Source organism: Mobula hypostoma, chromosome 4 (genome assembly GCF_963921235.1).
Source record: "Mobula hypostoma chromosome 4, sMobHyp1.1, whole genome shotgun sequence".
Taxonomy (NCBI): domain Eukaryota; kingdom Metazoa; phylum Chordata; class Chondrichthyes; order Myliobatiformes; family Myliobatidae; genus Mobula; species Mobula hypostoma.
The window spans coordinates 119,021,148-119,037,437 of NC_086100.1; the positions used below are offsets into that span (position 1 = coordinate 119,021,148).

At 43.6% G+C, this 16,290-nt stretch overlaps 1 long non-coding RNA gene across 2 annotated transcripts in view; it reads right to left on the bottom strand.

Moving 5' to 3' along the window:
* The window catches only part of LOC134344901 (uncharacterized), a 133,450-nt gene extending 117,742 nt beyond the window's left edge, over positions 1-15,708 (bottom strand). For both annotated transcript variants that reach the window (XR_010017558.1, XR_010017557.1), the window contains exon 1: positions 15,313-15,708. This is a non-coding gene — a long non-coding RNA (uncharacterized LOC134344901). The remainder of the gene's footprint in view (positions 1-15,312) is intronic.
* Positions 15,709-16,290: the final 582 nt, after the last annotated feature.

The following is a 16,290-nucleotide window of genomic DNA, read 5'->3' on the forward strand; positions in this document are numbered from 1 at the left end:
ATGGTTATGGTAATTGGACACACCAGTTTCTAGTTTGCTTGCACAGTAGAAATAAACTCCAAATGATCACAAATTTATTGTTTCAAGGTTAACTGAATCTTTTCATTGAGTAAAATACTTGCACCTGGCTCCCCTTGTCACCCCTCATTTAAACTTGACTTCTGGACTTCAGGGTGTTTATACTTCTAGTAATGAATTATGCAATCAGTGATAGCTGCTGGTATTTAAAAGTAATTAGAATATAGACGAAGCGTGCACAGCAAGCTATATTTGCATTTTAAGACAGAGGTGAACACAGATTTGAACCCAATTCACATAAGTGAGATAATAACCTCTTTTGACAGCCATAACACTTCTATGTGAAGTACATCTAGAGAGCTGTATCTGAGGAAGGAAGATTCCTGTTTCACTATCATGTTAATCAATCTACAAACGTACTTTTGTTTATGAGGGTTCCTTTTTATAAATGTTTACAAGCTCTTTTGCTCCAGTTTAAATCATACGCATGACAACATCTTGCTAACCTGGAGTGAAGCATTTTATGAACAACTTTATTCACACTGATTAGTGAGCAGTAACTCCACTTGAGATACAAGAATAATTGGCTTTGTAGTTTATGAGGATGACATTACTTCATTTACAGCCAATGATGAATAAAACTTAATTTACATGATTTACATAGAGTATTTTTGGCACATTAATTGATGTTTTAGTGGCTGTTCATAAAATAACCATTGCTTTCTGCAGGATTTTCATATTTGTTGACACGCCTTCTTGTATGAAATGAGCTCAGATGATATCAACAGTAGTTAATATCCTAAATCCGTTATCAGTAAGATTTTCAATGACATTGGTCTGAACGGTGTTGATAGCTCACAGAACAACCAACTTTCTTGAATGCTGACTGCTGTGTGGCAATATTAGGACACAGAACATAGAAATTTACATTATATTACAGGCCCTTCGGTCCACAATGTTGTGCTGACCACGTAACCTGCCTTATAGATTGCCTAGAATTTCCCTAGCATATAGCCCTCTATTTTTCTAAGCTCCATGTACCTATCTAAGAGGCTGTTAAAAGACCCTATTGTATCCACTTCCACCACCACTGTTGCCAGTGCATTCCAAGCACCCATCACTCTGTGTGTGGAAAAACTTACCCCTGGCATCCCCTATTACAAAGCACCTTAAAACTATGTCCCCTTGTGTTAGCTATTTCAGCCCTGGGAAAAAGCCACTGGCGATCCGCACGATCAATGCCCCTCATCATCTTCTACACCTAATATTATCTAAAGGGACATCACACTAATTCAGGGGGTCCTAAACTGGGGTCCACCATCCCTCTGTTAATGATAAGGCTCCAAGACACAAAAACGGCTGGGAAACCCTGCACTAATTCCACTTCCATAGCTTAACTGTTATGCAGTCTGTCTGCCTTCTTTGCACACTGCTCACTTTGGAAACTGAGTCTTCCGATATCTTCCAACTCATTTCCAAAAGCAAAAGTGATTTCTGGTGGTCACTTTGCCCATATCTGTCGCTCCTCCTGAGGCATGGCATGGAGTGTACCACAGGCCTCAGAGGCTGCACAACACCCACAGGGCCCTCTTGAAAGGGGGATTGGAAAGGATCATTACCAAGGCCTTATCCATTCAGGGCTTGTAGAGAGCTACACACACCCTTTGGGCTTCTCAGATGAGCAAAGTCCACACAGATTACACCTCCATGATATGCATAGAACATTAGAGCACAGTACAAGCCCTTTGGCCCACTATGTTGTGTCAAATTTTAAGCTACTCTAAGATCAATCTAACCCTCCCCTCCTTCATAGCCCTCCATTTTTTTAACATCCAAATTTCAAAGTTCAATATAAATGTATTATCAAAGTACATGTATACATCACCATATTTTAGCCTGGGATTCATTTTCTTGCAGGCATCCATGTTCCTATCTAAGAGTTTCTTAAATGTCCCTAATGTAATGTCTGATGTCCACTGAAACTCAAGTGCAAGTTGGCACACAAGGTTCAAAGTTTCTTGTGGTTGAAATCAAGGTCGCCATTACTCAGATTTCAGGCCTCAGCATCAATTCTCTTCCTATTCTCTGTTACATTAGGAGGTTTCTTTTACTCTCCATTCCAGAAATGGAGAGTTCATCTACTCCATTTTCATCCCAGTACAGAAGGTAGATAGGGTGTTTAGGGATTTTATGCCATTTGAAACTTCCTTGATATGTAGGCACTCATAAAATACACTCATGTAGCTATTAGATTAAACTGCAAACACAAGAGATTCTGCAGATGCTGGAAATCCAAAGCAATACATTCAAAATGCTGGAGGAACTCAGCAGGTCAGGCAGCATCTATGGAAATGAATAAACAGGGTAAGAGAAAACCAAATCCACAGCCTCAGTTGCAGGAGCCCAAGGCTAGGCTTCCTCAAAGGGTACACTTTGCCAGGCATGGGGTTGAGCTTGATCCCAGAAAGAACTTCATAAGGCTCTCATACCCGGCTTTCCTATGAAATAATTGTCAAATACTTCTTTAGTTAACAGCAGATTTCCTCAGGAACAGTCAGATTCAATCAATTAATGCCATTGTTCATTGCAGCCAAACTGGAGATGTTCATAATTTCATGAAAATTACTTACATTGAATCCAGACCTTTTCTCCTGCAAGCCACTAGAAGAATCTGCTCAGTCAGTTCTTAGGCTCCAAGCTGACATTGCAGCATGGGCGTTCTGAAGAAGAGAATATGGTGAAGCCTTGTTCAGATCTGGATGTTACTACTCTGAATGTTTATCTGAATGTTTTTTGGATCGGGACTACAGAGCGGCATGGGAGCTGAATTCTGAAGCAAGGCAGTTTTTAAAAAAATTTCTTCGAGTACAAGAAGGACGAGACTGCGCAGGCGCATGACATAACAGGACAGCGTGGAGAGTTTAAAAAGGAAGGCTGCTTCCAACGGCTTTCATTTGGATCGGGAATACAGAGCGGCATGGGTGCTAAATTCTGAAGGAAGGCAGCTTTTTTTAAGAACTTCTTCCAGTGCAAAAAGGACGAGACTGCGCAGGCGCATGTCGTAACAGGAGAGCGCAGAGAGTTTAAAAACGAGGCCACCCTGTACAGCGGGCAGCTGTCGGAGCGGGCAGCGGAGTGAGCAGTAGCAGAGTGTAGGGCTTTAGCTTCAACGGGCTTTGACGGTAAACAGGAAGAGGCGAGAGCGAAGCACCAACTCTTTTTTCTCTCCCCCCTCGCGAATCCGCTCAGACAGACAGGAACAGCAGGGCTCTCACAGCTAACGGTACGAGATAACGGTTTAAAAAGTTTGTATGTTTGGCGAGGTAAGTGGGTGAGTAGACTTATTTTTCCTGTTTCATTCCTGTAGAATTAGATAGCATGCCTGCAGGGTTAGTGCTTTGTTCAGGGTGTCAGATGTGGGAATCCTAGGAGACCTCCAGCCTCCCTGATGGCCACATCTGCGCCAGGTTCACTGAGATGCAGCTCCTCAGAGACCGTGTTAGGGATCTGGAGCTGCAGCTTGATGACCTACTGCTTATCAGGGAAAGTGAAGAGGTGTTAGACAGGAGCTACAGGGAGGTAGTCATCCCTAGGCTACAGGGGTCAGAAAATTGGGTCACTGTCAAGAGAGGGAAGGGGAATGCCCGGATAGTGGAGAGCACACCTGTGCCTGTCCCCCTCAGCAACAAATATCTTGATCTAGATTCAGTTGAGGTGGATGACCTGACAGGGGACGCCCACGGTGACCGGGTCTCTGGCACTGAGCCTGGCGCTGTTGTGCGGGAGGGAAGGAGGGAGAAGAGGAATGCCGTAGTCATAGGGGATTCCATAGTCAAGGGAACGGACAGGAGATTCTGTGATCCTGATAGAGACACGCACATGGTGTGTTGCCTCCCAGGTGCCAGGGTACAGGATGTCTCGGATCGGGTCCAGAATATTCTGAAGGGGGAGGGTGAGCAGCCAGTTGTCTTGGTACATGTTGGTACCAATGACATAGATAGCACAAAGGAGGAGGTCCTGAAGAGAGATTTCTGGGAGTTAGGAAGGAAGCTGAGAAGCAGGACCTCCAGGGTAGTAATCTCAGGATTTCTACCTGTGCCACGTGCTAGTGAGGGCAAGAGTAGTAGGATCAGGCAGATGAATGCGTGGCTGAGAGACTGGTGCAGGGGGCAGGGCTTCAGATTCTTGGATAATTGGGATCTCTTCTGGGGGAAGCATGACCTGTTCAAAATGGACGGGTTACACCTGAACCCGAAGGGGACCAATATCCTGGCACGTAAGTTTAATAGAGCTGATAGGGAGGGTTTAAAGTAATTTGGCAGGGGGATGGGAACCGGAATGATAGAGCGGAGGAAGGGGAAAACAGAAATAAATCTAAGATAGTGAGCAGTAAAGATGTCAGGAAAGACAGGCAGGTGATGGGGCAAATTTGTAGCCATTGGGATGAGTTGCAATGCAATAAAGTTGCTGTGAAATCAAAGCGAAAAGTATCAAATACTGGTCTTAAGGTGTTATACTTAAATGCACACCGCATAAGGAATAAGGTGGATGATCTTGTCGTACAGCTACAGATTGGCAGGTATGGTATTGTGGCCATCACTGAGACGTGCCTAAAGGATACATGTCTCTGGGAGCTGAACATCCAAGGATACACGGTGTATCGGAAGGATAGGAAGGTAGGCAGAGGGGGAGGCATGGCTTTATTGGTAAGAAATGATATTAAATCATTAGAAAGAGGTGATATAGAATCGGAAGGTGCAGAATCTTTATGGGTTGAGCTAAGAAATCACAAGGGTAAAAGGACCCTGATGGCAGTTATTTATAGGCCTCCAAACAGCTGCAGGGATGTGGACTACAAATTACAACTGGAAATAGAAAAGACTTGTCAGAAAGGCAGTGTTATGATAATTCTGGGGGATTTTAACATGCAAGTGGATTGGGAAAATCAGGGTGGCACTGGATCTCAAGAGAGAGAATTTGTAGAATGTCTGCGAGATGGCTTTTTAGAACAGCTTGTTGTTGAGCCCACTAGGGGATCGGCTGTACTGGATTGGGTATTGTGTAATGAACCGGAGGTGATTGGAGAGATTGAGGTGAAGGAACCCTTAGGAGGCAGTGATCATAACATGATTGAGTTCACTGTGAAATTAGAAAAAGAGAAGCCGAAATCTGATGTGTCCGTGTTTCAGTGGAGTAAAGGAAATTACAGTGGCATGAGAGAGGAACTGGCCAAAGTTGACTGGAAAGAGACACTGACGGGAAAGACGGCAGAGCAGCAGTGGCTGGAGTTTATGCGAGAAGTGAGGAAGGTGCAAGACAGGTATATTTCAAAAAAGAAGAAATTTTCGAATGGAAAAAGGATGCAACCGTGGTTGACAAGAGAAGTCAAAGTCAAAGTTAAAACAAAGGAGAGGGCATACAAGGAAGCAAAAATCAGTGGGAAGACAGAGGATTGGGAAGTTTATAAAAGCTTACAAAAGGAAACTAAGGAGGTCATTAAGAGGGAAAAGATTAACTATGAAAGGAAGCTAGCAAATAATATCAAAGAGGATACTAAAAGCTTTTTCAAGTATATAAAGAGTAAAAGAAAGGTGAGAGTAGATATAGGACTGATAAAAAATGATGCTGGAGAAATTGTAATGGGAGATAAGGAGATGGCGGATGAACTGAATGAGTATTTTGCATCAGTCTTCACTGAGGAAGATATCAGCAGTATACCAGACACTCAAGGGTGGCAGGGAAGAGAAGTGTGCGCAGTTACAATTACGACAGGGAAAGTACTTACGAAGCTGAATAGTCTAAAATTAGATAAATCTCCCGGACCAGATTGAATGCACCCTCATATTCTGACGGAAGTAGCTGTGGAGATCGCGGAGGCATTAGCGATGATCTTTCAAAAATCGATAGATTCTGGCATGGTTCCGGAAGACTGGAAGATTGCAAATGTCACTCCGCTATTTATGAAGGGGGCAAGGAAGCAAAAAGGAAATTATAGACCTATTAGCTTGACATCGGTGGTTGGGAAGTTGTTGGAGTCAATTGTCAAGGATGAGGTTACAGAGTACCTGGAGGCATATGACAAGATAGGCAGAACTCAGCATGGATTCCTTAAAGGAGAATCCTGCCTGACAAACCTATTACAATTTTTTGAGGAAATTACAAGTAGGCTAAACAAGGGAGATGCAGTGGATGTTGTATATTTGGATTTTCAGAAGGCCTTTGACAAGGTGCCACACTGCTTAACAAGATAAGAGCCCATGGAATTATGGGAAAGTTACATACGTGGATTGGCAGGAAACAGAGAGTGGGAATAAAGGGATCCTATTCTGGTTGGCTGCTGGTTACCAGTGGTGTTCCACAGGCGTCCGTGTTGGGGCCGCTTCTTTTTACATTGTACATCAACGATTTGGATTATGGAATAGATGGCTTTGTGGCTAAGTTTGCTGACGATACGAAGATAGGTGGAGGGGCCGGTAGTGCTGAGGAAACGGAGAGTCTGCAGAGAGACTTGGATAGATTGGAAGAATGGGCGAAGAAGTGGCAAATGAAATACAATGTTGGAAAGTGTATGGTTATGCATTTTGGCAGAAGAAATAAACGGGCAGACTATTATTTAAGTGGGGAAAGAATTCAAAGTTCTGAGATGCAACGGGACTTGGGAGTCCTCATGCAGGATACCCTTAAGTTTAACCTCCAGGTTGAGTCGGTGGTGAAGAAGGCGAATGCAATGTTGGCATTCATTTCTAGAGGAATAGAGTAGAGGAGCAGGGATGTGATGTTGAGGCTCTATAAGGCGCTGGTGAGACCTCTCTTGGAGTACTGTGGGCAGTTTTGGTCTCCTTATTTAGGAAAGGATGTGCTGATGTTGGATAGGGTACAGAGAAGATTCACTAGAATGATTCCGGGAATGAGAGGGTTAACATATGAGGAACATTTGTCCGCTCTTGGACTGTATTCCTTGGAGTTTAGAAGAATGAGGGGAGACCTCATAGAAACATTTTGAATGTTGAAAGGCATGGATAGAATGGATGTGGTCTAGTACGAGAGGGCATGACTTAAGGATCGAAGGGCGCCTATTCAGAACAGAAATACGAAGAAATTTTTTTACTCAGAGGGTGGTGAATCTATGGAATTTGTTGCCACAGGCAGCAGTGGAGGCCAAGTCATTGGGTGTATTTAAGGCAGAGATTGATAGGTATCTGAGTAGCCAGGGCATCAAAGGTTATGGTGAGAAGGTGGGGGACTGGGACTAAATGGGAGAATGGATCAGCTCATGATAAAATGGTGGAGCAGACTCGATGGGCCAAATGGCCGACTTCTGCTCCTTTGTCTTATGGTCTGTTCATTATCCATATGTTGGCTTCACTGTTCATACATAATACTTGCTGCAAAATTCAGTGTATTAAATCAGAAGTTGACTGCCAATCATGGCAAGTAGTTCTTCCATTTACAGATTTTACAGATAGGAGATTCTGTGGATGAGGAAGAGACACCTGGATGGTATGTTACCTCTCAGGTGCCAGAGACAGGAATGCCTCAGATTGAATCCACAGCATTCTAAAGGAGGAGGGTGAACAGCTGAAAGTTGTGGTACATATTACTACCAAGACATAGGTAAGAAAAAGGTTGAGGATCTCAAGAGAGAACATAGGGAGTTAGGTAGAAAGATGAAAAGCAGGACCTCAAGGGGAATGTATGACGTAACAAAAAGAATGGGTTACACCTGAACTAGAGGGAAACCAATATTGTAAACACAAAATAATCTGCAGATGCTGTGATCAAAGCAACACTTTCAGTACACTGGATGAACTCAGCAGGTCGGGCAGCATCAGTTAGAAACGATGAGTCAACGTTTCGGGCCGGAACCCTTCGTCAGCACTGAAGAATGAAAGATGGGGAAGGATTTGAAGAATGCTTGTAGCTTCAGTTGAAAGACCAGTAATTTGAAAGACAAAGGGGTGGGGGAGGGGAAGCATTGACGTCATAGCCCTGAAAACAATGGGTAGTAGAAGGAGGAGGCGGAACCATGAGGGAGCTGGGGGAGGGGGTAGAGTGAAATAGGGATAGGGGAAGGGAGGGGGAGGGAATTACCAGAAGTTGGAGGATTCTATGTTCATACCAAGGTGCAGGAGACTACCTAGACAGTATATGAGGTGTTGCTCCTCCAATCTGAGTTTAGCCTCATCATGGCAGTAGAGGAGGCCATGTATGGACATATCTGAATGGGAATGGGAAGCAGAGTTGAAGTGGGTGGCTACCGGGAGATCCGGACTGTTGTGACGGACAGAGTGGAGGGCTCAACGAAGCGGTCCCCCAATCTGCGTTGGGTTTCACCGATGTAGAGGAGGCCGCACCAGGAGCACCGGATGCAATAGATGACCCCAACAGACTCACAAGTGAAGTGTTGTCTCACCTGGAAGGACTGCTTGGGGCCCTGAATGGTTGCAAGAGATGAGGTGTGGGGACAGGTGTAGCACTTACGCTTACAGGGATAAGTGCCAGATGGGAGATCAGTGGGGATGGACGTGAGGATAAGGGAGTCACAGAGGGACCGATCCCTGCAGAAAGCGGACAGGGGTGGAGAGGGAAAGATGTGCTTAGTGGTGGGGTCCTGTTGAAGGTGGTGGAAGTTGCGGAGGATAATGTGCTGGATCCAGGAAATCAATATCTTTGCAACGGGTTTGCTAGAGCTGTTGGGGAGAGTTTAAAATAATTTGGCAGGGAGATGGGAGCCAGAGTGAGGGGGCAGTTGGTATACAACTAGATGCAGGGTGTCATGAGATGGCAAAGTTGCAGTCAGTGGGATGAGTTGAAGTCAAAAACAAAAAGGGTGATTGTGACGAGAATACACATAAATTAAGATGTTAGCTGGCCTGGGCTGGCACCAGTGGGATCAGCAGTTGGTCTGCCACCTGTCTTCAGGAGAGAGAGAGATAAGGAAAACAATGGAGCAGCATTTGGAGATGTTAATGAAGGGATGGGAGAGTCTAACGGAAGGAGAGCTGTCAAGATCGGCTCCCCCTTTGAACCCTGAACTGTTTGAAGTGATGGACAGGCGATATCCCAGCAGGGGGATAAAAAGGGACAGGTTCGCTAAGGCAGGACACACACGACACCCCGAGGTAACGAGACCCTGGAAGCGGTGCATCTCCCACAAGCCGGTGGGAAGTTTTAGACGGCTGGTCGCGGGATCAAGCCATAGACGTACAGGGTGGAAAGGCACGATCGGCGGGAACCTGGTGTGTGTCCACCCTTGCCTGGGTGCCAGGTTCACCGCAGAGAAACGATCGTATCTGGAAACGGAGGGGTCACGGTCGGTGACCTCAGACGACATCACAAAGGGGTCGCCCGAAAGCTGACTGCGAAGGTCTGTGTGTGAAAGCCGTTTGAGTATTCATTCGTTTTGCTCTCTCTCTCCTTCCCCCACACTGTCCATCTCCCACGGCAGCGATTACTTCAAACTGAACTGAACTAAACTGAACTGAACTTTGCGTCACTTTGAAACTGGTCATTTACCCCTAGACAACGATAGAGCTTGATTGATCCTGTTATCTTAATTCTGTGTACATGTGTGTTTATCATTGCTGAACTGTTGCATTTATTATCCTTTTGATTAGAGTACTGTGTTGCTTGTTTCTTTAATAAAACTTTCTTAGTTCTAGTAATCCAGACTCTAACTGAGTGATCCATTTCTGCTGGTTTGGCAACCCAGTTACGAGGTACGTAACAGTGATGAATACAGGACTGGTGTTATATTTGAATGCACACCGCATATGCAGTAAGGTACTGTGTATGATCTTCTAGTGCAGTTAGGGATTGGCAGGTATGACATTGTGGCATCACTGAGTCATAGCTGAACCAACGTCATAGCTGGGAGCCTAACATCCAAGAATAAGCCCTTCCAGCCCTTGGAGCCACACCCCACAGCAATCCCCCAATTTTAATCTGAGCCTAATCATGAGGCAATTTACAATGACCAATTAATCAACCAACCAGTACATCTTTGGACTGTGGGAGGAAATTGGAGTACCCAGAGGAAAATATACAAACTCCTTACAAGCAGCAGTGGCAATATACGTTGTATTCAAAGGACTAGCAAGTAGGCAGGGGGGTGGTGCAGCTCTTTTGGTAGAAAATGAAATCAAATCCTTAGAAAGAGGTGACATTGGACCAGAAGAGGTAGAATCCTTGTGGGTAGAGCTAAGAATTTGCTGGGGTATAAGAGACACTGGTGGGAATTATATAGATGCCCACAAACAGTTGCCAAGATGTGGGATATAAATTTCAGGGGGAAATAGAAAAGGCATGTAATAAGCGCAATGTTATGATGGTCATGGGTGATTTCAATATGCAGGTAGATTGGGAGATCAGGTTGGTGCTGGATCCCAAGAGAGGGAATTTGTAAATGCCTTGGAGATGGCTTTTCAGAGCATTTTGTAGGTTGAGTCCTCTAGGGGAAAGGCACTTCCGGATTGGCTGTTGTGTAATGAACCAGATTTGATTAGGGAGCTTAAGGTAAAGGAACCCCAGTGAAGCAGTGATCATAATATGAGAATTCACACTGCAGTTTGAGATGGAGAAGATAAAGTCATGTGTATCAGTATAACAGGACTAAAGGGAGTACAGAGGCATGAGCGAGGAACTGGCCAAAGTTAATGCTGGATTCCAAGACAGGGAATTTTAGAATGCCTGTTGAGCAACTGGTGGTTCAGCCCACTAGGGATAAGGCAATTCTGGATTGGGTATTGTGGAATGAACCAGATTTGATTAAGGAACTGAAATTAAGAGAATCCTTTGGAAGTAGTGATCATAATAAGATAGAATTCAACCTGCAGTGTGCGAGGGAGAAGCTAAAATTACATAAATCAATATTACAGTGGGGTAAAGGGAATTACAGAGGTATTACAGAGCTGGCCAAAGTTGATTGGAAGTGGACACTAGCAAGGATGGCAGCAGAACAGCAATGGTGGGAGTTTCTAGGGGTAATTCAAAAGATGTGGGATAGATACATCTTAAAGAAAAGAAGTGTCCTAAAAGGAGGAAGAGGCAAATGTGGGTGACCAGAGAAGTCAAAGACAGCATAAAAGAAAAGGGAGAAAGCATATAATATAGCAAAACCTAGTGGGAAGTTAGAGGATTGAGAAGCTTTGAAAAACCAACAGAAGGCAACTAAAAAGGCAATTAGGAGAGAAAAGATGAACTATGAAGGAAAGGTAGCTAATAATAACAAAGATGATGACAAAAGTTTTTTTTCAGATATGTAAAGAGAAAAAGAGAGAAGAGACTGGATATCAGACCATTGGAAAATGACACTGGAGAGGTAGTAATGGAGGACAAAGAAATTGCAGACAAACTTGATAAGTATTTTGTGTCAATCTTCACTGTGGAAGACACTAGCAGTATGCCAGAGATCTGAGAGTTGTCAGTGGGTAGAATTGAGTGCAGTTGTGATAACTAAGAAGAAAGTGTTTGGTAAGCTGAAAGGACTGAGGGTAGAGAAGTCACTGAGTTCAGGTGGGCAACACCTCAGAGTTCTGAAAGAGGAAGCTGAAGAGATTATGGAGGCATTAGTAATGATCTTCCAGGAATTACTAGATTCTTTAAGAAGGGAGGGAAGCAAAAGAAAGGAAATTATAGGCCAGTTAGCCTTACTTCTGTAGTCGGAAAGATGTGGAAATCAATTATTATGGATGAGATTTCAAAGTACTTGGAGGAACAAGTAGGGTGCCGTGCACAATCCTGATTTGATGGAGACAGACGTGAGAAGCACGGAGGAACATCTGGAGAAACTTCTGAAATGCCTGCTTTACTGCCGCTGCTACTGGGTGATCCAGAATCTCCGGAGGAGAAGGCCCCGAGTCCTTGGCTTTGCTTGTTGCTCGGCGGCCGGGGAGAGGTCAAAGCGCTCGGCAGAGGATGGTGCTCGAGAGGCTGTATCGGAGGGGCTGGTTGGAGACTCAAAGTTTTTGGATGGACCCAGAGTCGGCTGTGGTCGGGTGCTTCCAATGCATTGGCAGTTGTCGGCGCTTGGAGGTTTATGGCAGGGAGAGTTACTCCCTTTTGCCGTCTGCTATCGGGACTGTTGGGAGTCGATCAGAGCTTTGAGACTTTTTTATACCGTGCCCATGGTCTGCTCTTTATCAAATTATGGTATTGCTTTGCACTGCTGTAACTATATGTTATAATTATGTGGTTTTGTCAGTGTTAGTCTTTGGTTTGTCCTTTTTTTTTGTGATATCACTCTGGAGGAACATTGTATCATTTCTTAATGCATGTATTTCTAAATGACAATAAATGAGGACTGAGTGTCCTCATAATCTAATCTAAGTATGATAAAATAGACTAAAGTCAGCATTGTTTCCTTAAGGGGAAATCTTGTCTGACAAATCTGTTGAAATTCTATGAAGAAAGAACAGGCAGGAGAGACAAAGGAAAGTTGATTGATGCTGGTTTCAATGAGATACCCCTCATTCTTCTAAACTCCAGTGAGTACAGGCCCAGAATCGTCAAACGCTCCTCATAGGTAAACCTATTCATTCCCAGGATCATTGCCATGAACCTCCTCTGGACCCTCTCTAATGCTCATAACACTCCAAGTGCTGTCAGACCAATGCCTTATAAAGCTTCAGCGTTACATCCACAATGTCATATCTGCCAGTCTCTAACTGAGCTACAACTTCATCGAACTTATTCCGTATACTGCATGCATTCAAATATAACATCTTCAGTTCTGTATTCAATACCCTTTTTGAATTTGTCCCCATGTTACACTTCAACTCAAACCTCTGACTAGAATTTTACCTTATCATCTGCCCGTCCTTCCTCAACTTGTATACCAACTGCCTATCCTCAATATAAAAGCAAGAATGGGGACTGAAGGTTACCGGGAGAAGGCAGAAGGATGGGGTTGAGAGGGATACTGAATCAGCCATGATAGAATGATGGAAGAGACTCGATGGATTAAATTCTGCTCCCACACCATATGGTCTTATTTTACTGATCATAAGGCAATATTTGTCAAAACACTGTAAATCAAGTACACCAAAGGATATCTGGAATATGAAGACTATAAAGTGCCAGGACTATCTAGTGAGGTCGGAAGGGCTCTGAATAGTTTTTTCGTTCAAACAAATACCTATGCAGTTGCTTCATCAAGGATGCACAAAGAACATCGTGGTCTCCTTTGAAACTGCAGCCGTTCTGGTATATCAGACCTTCTACTAACTTAAGATTATAGTTTAAAAGTCAGACTCAGGTTCTAGATCTCTACAAAGACTGCAAGTGGAACAAGACAGGGGAGTTGTACAGAACTTTGATTCCAGTAGACTCTTAAACTTTTTGACATTCTGCTCCCAATTCTGAATAACAGACATTCCTATAAGGCATAAGATGGACATGGGCGAAAGGCTTCTTACATTTGGAACTTGCTTATTTATAATGGCATCATATTTCACAGTCTTACTGGTTCTACCTATGCAATTGAACATCATTGTATCATTGTGTGCAGCTGCTGGATTTCCTTTGAACTATCTGTGTCAGTGCTTGACCTGTCCATTTGGTGAAACTGGTTATTCATTACAACAAGGCTTCACTCTAAGAACTTTGTCAAGAGATGTTCTCCATTGGAGTTAGCATTCTCATTCTTTCTTAGCAGGTCATGCCTTGATAGAGGGTGATGTCCTTTCCCACAATGGATCAATTTGCTCAGACCAGGAATTTTCCAGTCAGAGTAGAAGTGTTTACCAATCCCACCGAGGGACTTGCCAAGACATAGGACCAGATCACAGGACACTGGACTAGGGTAACATAGTAGCATATCAGTTAGCACAATGCATTACAGTATAGATGACCTGTGTTCAATTCCTGCTGCTAATTGCAAGGAGTTTCTATGTTCTCTCTGGGACCGCATGAGTTTCCTCAGGGTGATCCAGTTTCCTCCCAGAGTCCAAAGACCTACAGGTTGGTTAGTTAATTGGTCATTGTAAATCATCCCGTGATTAGGCTAGGAATAAGTCGGGGATTTCTGGGTGGCACAGCTCAAAGGGGCAGAAGGACTTGTTCCACAATGTATCCCAATAAATAAATAATCATTCCTGATGGCAAGGGTCACTCCACAATGAGGGTGTTCCTCTTTCTATTTGTCCCTCAAGAAGGTAGTCTTTAAATTGGCATTTTACTATGCTTTAAGTCTCAGATACTTTGACATCTACATTGTACAGAGTTGCTGATGTCAAAGAGCCCAAGATTCTGAGCTATGACTGTAGGGTTCAGGGCTGTTACTGTTGGAGCAAAAACAAGGGATTGATACCCAAAGGGAAACCTGTACTAAATCCTTTATAATTAATTCACATTAATCTGTAGTGCTGCCTCACTTAAACCATATTATGACCCACGGCGTATGCCTGTTGCTGTTAAAGAAACTGCTCCATTAATATAGGTGAGTGGCTGCTACATGAAGAGAAGGTGTGATGTGATTACATTTAACATTTTTGTAGCATGCTTGCAGTTCAGTTGAAACTACATATCTAGGTCAGCATATCAGTGGCAGTGAGACTCAGTGCCAGAAAGGCTCTCAGTACCCATCTCTGGGAATGAGAAGGAGATTAGGTAAAATGATTTACAAAACAAGACAAAACTGAAGACGTTCCTTACAGCTGAATAGGTCAGCGCATGTATAAAGAATATGTGAATATAATGCAGGAATGGCACTAATGGGACACATTGGGAACTCAGGACAGAAGTACAATTGGTCTTTAGTTTTTATTTGGAGTGTTGGACATATCTTTTAAAACAAACAACATTGTAGAAGTTAGGGCAACAATGTTAAAGAACAAAATATAGCGATCCTCAAGCAGTGGTAGAGCGAGTTTATCAACAGAGGGAGGTTCCAACACTTATTAGACACTAGCAAACTTATTGGCCCCACAGATCACAATAGTTTCCTCAATTGAAGAGATTGCTGAGAAGCTAAAAGCAAATTTCAATCCAATGCTAACTAAAAGTTTTCAGATTTATATACACCCTATCCTCGTTATATGCAAGGGATACGTTCCTCAAAGTTGACTCATAATGTGAAATCGCATAAAGTGAATAATTATTTAAATGGAGAAAATAGGGATGCGTTCCAGAGGGCTTCCTAAATATGTTTTATCTGTAATTTATTCGCATTTTTATGCCAATACGACACAAAAGCAGAACTACAAGACAACATTTGTAGTATATTTAATAATTTTAAGGTAATATTCAATGTAATAAATCATAGAAAGTTAACATCCTCTGGTGTACAGTACTCACCAATGGTGGCTGGTGTGTTCGCTCCGGGAGATGAGTGGTTGTTGTGGTGTTGGGCAGCTGTACATGGATAAGGTGGTTGGTTGTGGTCATCAGGATAACATCAAGCACAGCAAGGGGTGAAGGAAGACCCACAGAACTCTTAGATCTGCCAGCAGCAGAAAGATTACAGCGATTTGCATTAAGTGGTGAGGGTTGTTTGCTTGGCAGCATTTTGTTTTTCAGCATAAATTTGCTTGTAGAGAAGAAGGGTTGACAGCAGGGAACGACTGAAATGCTGACTCCGTTCTAAACTTGGGTCCATGTTCATCACCATTTGTGCCAAGTGTTCCGACTTCCACCATTCCCTCACCGTTGGTAAACTCCTGGGATTTTCAAAATCGTCTGTTGCTTGTAGCATCTGAGAGATAGTTCGCCGTAAAAAAATACGTACGCCTTGAATGTGGATCACACCAGTCGAGTGGTTGAATCAGCGATGTTGTGTTAGGCTGCAGGAAACGCACTATGTTAGGATGAATGCTGTCCAAATGTTTAGGATGGGCTGGTGCATTGTCAAGCAACAAAAGAACTTTAAAAGCAAGATTCTGTTCCCGGCAGTAGATGCCATGCTGTTTATAATTTCCAACATTTTTTCAAGTGTTAAAGCGGTTCTCTGCCGCTTGGCTGACGGCCCAAGACATGACATCGAACGCCTAGGAGGCATAATTAAATATTTCAAGCACAAAATCACTGCACCGTAGATAAAACCAACAAAAGTTTAAGATCACGCATCCACACCTTGCCAAAACCAATGCAAGAGTGGCGGGAGTGAGATTGTGAGGCGCACGCACCTGACTTGTATTAGCGGGAAAGTGATGCTTCTCATGCCAACGGTGAGACTGTGAGGTGTGCGCATGTGACTCGTATTGGCGGGAAAGCGGTGCTCCTCACATAACTGCGAATTATGGACGCATATAACGAGACGTTGGTAGAAATAGGTTC